At 37.8% G+C, this 7,001-nt stretch overlaps 1 pseudogene; it reads right to left on the bottom strand.

Annotated features, from left to right (window-relative positions):
- The window catches only part of LOC121843115, an 11,223-nt pseudogene extending 7,934 nt beyond the window's left edge, over positions 1–3,289 (bottom strand).
- Between the last annotated feature and the right edge of the window lie 3,712 nt (positions 3,290–7,001).

Here is a 7,001-nt window from a genome sequence, read left to right as displayed (position 1 = left end):
TGATCAGCACTCCAACTCCTCTAGACAACAAGAGTCTCCCCATCGCTTTGTCCAGGGTACTGGTCCTCACATACACATCACATATAGGATGGACTGGTCATAGGGCAGCTTGGCCAAATTGGTCCATCTGTAGCCCAGTGGGCCGGTCTGAATTGGTCCATCTGTAGCCCGGTCTGAATTGGTCCATCTGTAGCCCAGTGGGCCGGTCTGAATTGGTCCATCTGTAGCCCAGTGGGCCGGTCTGAATTGGTCCATCTGTAGCCCAGTGGGCCGGTCTGAATTGGTCCATCTGTAGCCCAGTGGGCCAGTCCGAATTGGTCCATCTGTAGCCCAGTGAGCCGGTCTGAATTGGTGTTATTGCACAAAATGATCTTTATTTTGGCTAATAATCGGTGGCCTCTGGGAAAGAAATGGGTCAGTGTGTTAGAAATGCCCAGGCCAGATTCTAGTCCCAGTCCGTCCCTGCATCACATCTGTAGCAGCCTTGTAGATCACGGTGAATATGAATACAGGGGACAGGTGGGGACATGATCCCTGATCAGCAATCCTTCTCCTCTAGACAAGGGGATCAGAGAGAAAGGTGTCCAAAATGACATCCTATTCACCCTTTATTATAACCAGTCTGGGCCAAAGTAGTGCACTATAATATACATTGGCCCACACTTGTATTGGAAAAAAATGCTATCTAGAACCTAAAGGGGTTCTTCAGCTGTCCCCATATACCAGAACCCTTTGAAGAACCCTTTTTGGTTCCAGGTAGAACTCCTTTGGTTCCAGGTAGAACCATTTTGGGTTGCATGTAGAACCCTTTCTACAGAGGGTTCTTACATGGAACCAAAAAGGGATCTCCTATGGGGACAGCCGAAGAACCTTTTGGAACTTTTTCTCGAAGAGTGCAGAGACCTATGGGTCCTGGTTAAAATAGTACACTATAAAGGGAATATGGGGTCATTTGGGACATAAGCTAAGTCAATTAGCTGCTCTTACATAACCACAGTTTGAGAAATTGGGAGTGCACACACACACACACACACACACAGAGAGAGAGAGAGAGAGAGAGATTGTTTATTTATGTATTTGTACTACACACAATTCCCCAGGCCTCGCTCTTCCCTGAACCCTGGTTGTCATGGAAACAGTAGAATTCCCTTGGCCTGCTCGAGCCAACTGGCATCGAGGGCTTTGCGTGCAGCGAGAGAGAACACTGAGAGTGAGAATTATTTAGAGCTTCAATTTATTTTTCCCTAATTATTTCGTTTTTGTTGAAGAAATTGTTTATGATAATGTTGACCAACCTGTTGATTTGCGCTAGTGCTAATTCTTGATTCAATGTCCTCACGCACCCGCACCTTCACTGTGTATCATAAATAGCCTAGATACGAAACAACAACGAAACTATAGGCTACTATTTCATAGTCAAATATATTTCAAATAAATCGCAAAAGATTCAAATATCAACATTTGAATAGTTCATGAAAGTTAGCCTAGCCTACGTCACCTTTCCACCTGGCGGCTGAGCCGTTGATGCTCCTAGATGTTTCCACTTCCCAGTAACAGCACTTACAGTTGACCGGGGCAGCTCTAGCAGTGGAGAAATTTGACGAACTGAACTGTTGGAAATGTGGTGCCACGTTGAAAGTCAATGAGCTCTTCAGTAAGGCCATTCTACTGCCACTGTTTGTCTATTGAGATTACATTGCTGTGTGCTCGATTTTATACACCTGTCAGTAATGGGTGTGGCTGAAATAGCTGAATCCACTCATTTGAAGAGGTGTCCACATACTTTTGACCATGCCGTGTATAACAGAAAGCCTTCAACGCGCGTTATAAAATAATAATTCTAGTGAATAAAGTTTGTTATAAAATAATAATTCTAGTGAATAAAGTTTGTTATAAAATAATAATTCTAGTGAATAAAGTTTGTTATAAAATAATAATTCTAGTGAATAAAGTTTGTTATAAAATAATAATTCTAGTGAATAAAGTTTGTTATAAAATAATAATTCTAGTGAATAAAGTTTGTTATAAAATAATAATTCTAGTGAATAAAGTTTGATTTAAAATAAAGAGTAAAATGACAAGAGGGGATTCAGTGTCGCCATGAAGCACTGAATACACCATTATTTGTGATATATCCTAACAATAAACAATACAATGAATGACGAAAATGTTTTATAGACCTACTCGAAGATTTGAAGTTAACTATAAAAATAAAATAAAAAATGTTTGTTGAAAATGTAAGTTATTTTTATGAAAATACCTCGAAGATCGTTTTTATTAAAGCAGAAGCAGGTAACCCAGGTCCAGGTAGGCTTGAATTATAAAACGTTGATTTGAAAAAAAATATTTATTTTTATTGTAAAAAATAAAAAATAAAGTTATACGATAAAATGGTAAAAGATCAAAAATAAAAAGGTTGATGTGATAAAAAATCAAAAAAGTTAATAGCCTAAATTGTATTTACCCAGAACCAGACAGAGCAGGTCCAGACCGACCAGTAGTTTCCGTTTGGACAGAGCCGGTCCCGTTATCTCCACCAGTTTCTGCCCAGACCCGTTATCTTTCTCTTGGCCTCTGGTACCCACGTTGCTCTCCGGTAGTTTGAGTTGCAGGTCCGTGTTCGGGACGGGCGCAACTCCAGGGCTGTGCCGGGAATATTTATCCAACATCTTCTTGTTTTATCCAGTTAGTGGTTAAACGTTTAATTCAATATTGACCGTTGTTCAAACTAAGAAAGATGAGTGACATAGACCTACAACTGTATTTCAGCTAGATATAATTTCGATAGCAACAAGTTGCGCTGTGATAGAGACCTGTGGCGAACTTGGAAGTCTTGAAAAATAGAATTCATCCAAACAGTTTAGAGTTGTCAAAGTGGAAAATCAAATTCCTTCAAGCCTCGTGAGTAAAACATCCCCAAATGATTTTGAAAGATGTTTTTGTTACTGATTTTATTTCCAAACGCATTTCTATAAAACTCGCCCTGACATGCTCAGTGCGTCGATCCGTCACAATTCCAGCCGCAGTCAACCGGTAGTTGTGAAACGTTCAGGGATGAGACATTACGGGGATGGGCGTTGCGGCGGTAGACCGTCTCATTTGTCTTCTATCTTTCTTTATCTCTCAACTTTACAGTCCTAGTAATGAACATACAGTATGTTTTGGTTCCCTCATTCCCACCCCATAGGCTATTCTCTCTCGCTCTCTCTCTCTCTCCGTCCTCTTATCAAGAAAAAATCAAAAAAAACCAGCGCGTTTTTGAGAAACTTGTTTTGGTTCACTAATTCCCACCCCATAGGCTATTCTCTCTCTCTCTCTCTCCCTCCCTCTCTCTCTCTCTCTCTCTCTCTCTCTCTCTCTCTCTCTCTCTCTCTCTCTCTCTCTCCTCAGTCCTCTGGTGAGAAACTTGTTCTCTCACCAAACAAACGGATCCGTCAGAGGTATGAGCACTTGTTCTCACGGTGGAGAGGGCGCCAGTACATGTTTTATGTGTCTGTGTGTGAAAGAGAGAGAGCATAATAATTTTGGTTGTAAATCTCACTGTTTGATGAATGCTGTGTCAGCAACGCCTGCCAGTGGCTCCTGTACACTCAGGTGTATGTGTCATGTAGTGGTTAGGTGAGAGGAGATGACATCAGATCTCCCTCAGACAGGATGTGGTAGAGATACTCTTAATGATCGGCTATGAAAAGCCAACTGACATTTACTCCTGAGGTGCTGACTTGCTGCACCCTCGTCAACTACTGTGATTATTGGCCATGTTCTTTATAATCTCCACATAGCACAGCCAGAATAGGACTGGCCACCCCACATAGCCTGGTTCCTCTCTGGTTCTTCCTAGGTTTTGGCCTTTCTAGGGAGTTTTTCCTAGCCACCATGCTTCTACACCTGCATTGCTTGCTGTTTGGGGTTTTAGGCTGGGTTTCTGTACAGCACTTTGAGATATCAGCTGATGTACGAAGGGCTATATAAATACATTTGATTTGATTTGATGTCTGAAACACAACAATGACAGAGAAAATCCAATCAAATTGTATTTGTCACAAACACATGTTCAGCAGATGTTATTACGTGTGTAGCTCAACACTCAACAGGAACCCGAACATCTGAGCAGGGGCAGGGTAACAGATGAACAAGATGAAGGAAAAAGCTCAATTATTGTGTTTCTAGCTTCAACAGCAGTAATATCGAACAATTCACAACAATACACACAACCTAAAATTGTGTGAGCCACAAAGGATCAACAAGACAATAGTCATTATAACAAGTGTATGTACTGCCATCAAGTGGACACTACACAGTTAATCATTTCTCTCCATATTCCTTTCCCACCTTGACCTCTTGGGCCTTTAGAGTAACGTAAGAGGGGTGTAACAGCCAGAGTGGGGCTTGAACCAGTGGTGGACTTCACCTCCAGCGCCATAAAAGCTCAAACCTCATAGCACGATAGATACAGTATTAAACAGACAGGTTATAGTCCTACTAGTCATGATATTATATAGAGAGGTTATAGACCTACTAGTCATGATATTATATAGAGAGGTTATAGTCCTACTAGTCATGATATTATATAGAGAGGTTATAGTCCTACTAGTCATGATATTATATAGAGAGGTTATAGACCTACTAGTCATGATATTATATAGAGAGGTTATAGTCCTACTAGTCATGATATTATATAGAGAGGTTATAGACCTACTAGTCATGATATTATATAGAGAGGTTATAGTCCTACTAGTCATGATATTATACAGAGAGGTTATAGACCTACTAGTCATGATATTATATAGAGAGGTTATAGACCTACTAGTCATGATATTATATAGAGAGGTTATAGTCCTACTAGTCATGATATTATATAGAGAGGTTATAGACCTACTAGTCATGATATTATATAGAGAGGTTATAGTTCTACTAGTCATTATATTATACAGAGAGGTTATAGTTCTACTAGTCATGATATTATATAGAGAGGTTATAGTCCTACTAGTCATGATATTATATAGAGAGGTTATAGACCTACTAGTCATGATATTATATAGAGAGGTTATAGACCTACTAGTCATGATATTATATAGAGAGGTTATAGTCCTACTAGTCATGATATTATATAGAGAGGTTATAGTTCTACTAGTCATGATACAGTATTATACAGAGAGGTTATAGACCTACTAGTTATGATACAGTATTATACAGAGAGGTTATAGACCTACTAGTTATGATACAGTATTATACAGAGAGGTTATAGACCTACTAGTCATGATATTATATAGAGAGGTTATAGTTCTACTAGTCATGATACAGTATTATACAGAGAGGTTATAGACCTACTAGTCATGATATTATATAGAGAGGTTATAGTCCTACTAGTCATGATATTATACAGAGAGGTTATAGTCCTACTAGTCATGATATTATATACAGAGGTTATAGTCCTACTAGTCATGATATTATATACAGAGGTTATAGTCCTACTAGTCATGATATTATATAGAGAGGTTATAGACCTACTAGTTATGATATTATATAGAGAGGTTATAGACCTACTAGTTATGATATTATATAGAGAGGTTATAGACCTACTAGTCATGATACAGTATTAAACAGAGAGGTTATAGACCTACTAGTCATGATACAGTATTATACAGAGAGGTTATAGACATACTAGTCATGATATTATACAGAGAGGTTATAGACCTACTAGTCATGATACAGTATTATACAGAGAGGTTATAGACATACTAGTCATGATATTATACAGAGAGGTTATAGACCTACTAGTCATGATACAGTATTATACAGAGAGGTTATAGTCCTACTAGTCATGATATTATATAGAGAGGTTATAGACCTACTAGTCATGATACAGTATTATACAGAGAGGTTATAGACATACTAGTCATGATATTATACAGAGAGGTTATAGTCCTACTAGTCATGATATTATATAGAGAGGTTATATAGTCTACTAGTCATGATACAGTATTATACAGAGAGGTTATAGTCCTACTAGTCATGATATTATATAGAGAGGTTATAGACCTACTAGTCATGATATTATATAGAGAGGTTATAGTCCTACTAGTCATGATATTATACAGAGAGGTTATAGACCTACTAGTCATGATATTATATAGAGAGGTTATAGACCTACTAGTCATGATATTATATAGAGAGGTTATAGACCTACTAGTCATGATATTATACAGAGAGGTTATAGTTCTACTAGTCATGATACAGTATTATACAGAGAGGTTATAGACCTACTAGTCATGATATTATATACAGAGGTTATAGTCCTACTAGTCATGATATTATACAGAGAGGTTATAGACCTACTAGTCATGATACAGTATTATACAGAGAGGTTATAGACCTACTAGTCATGATATTATATAGAGAGGTTATAGACCTACTAGTCATGATATTATACAGAGAGGTTATAGACCTACTAGTCATGATATTATATAGAGAGGTTATAGACCTACTAGTCATGATATTATACAGAGAGGTTATAGACCTACTAGTCATGATATTATATAGAGAGGTTATAGACCTACTAGTCATGATACAGTATTATATAGAGAGGTTATAGTCCTACTAGTCATGATATTATATAGAGAGGTTATAGTCCTACTAGTCATGATATTATATAGAGAGTTATAGACCTACTAGTCATGATATTATATAGAGAGGTTATAGACCTACTAGTCATGATATTATACAGAGAGGTTATAGTCCTACTAGTCATGATATTATACAGAGAGGTTATAGACCTACTAGTCATGATATTATATAGAGAGGTTATAGACCTACTAGTCATGATATTATATAGAGAGGTTATAGACCTACTAGTCATGATACAGTATTATATAGAGAGGTTATAGTCCTACTAGTCATGATATTATATAGAGAGGTTATAGTCCTACTAGTCATGATATTATATAGAGAGGTTATAGACCTACTAGTCATGATACAGTATTATACAGAGAGGTTATAGA

This window comes from Oncorhynchus tshawytscha, unplaced genomic scaffold (genome assembly GCF_018296145.1).
Source record: "Oncorhynchus tshawytscha isolate Ot180627B unplaced genomic scaffold, Otsh_v2.0 Un_contig_9682_pilon_pilon, whole genome shotgun sequence".
Lineage (NCBI taxonomy): Eukaryota > Metazoa > Chordata > Actinopteri > Salmoniformes > Salmonidae > Oncorhynchus > Oncorhynchus tshawytscha.
The sequence above is the reverse complement of the archived record's forward strand: the minus strand, read 5'-3'. Positions and strand labels throughout refer to the sequence as shown.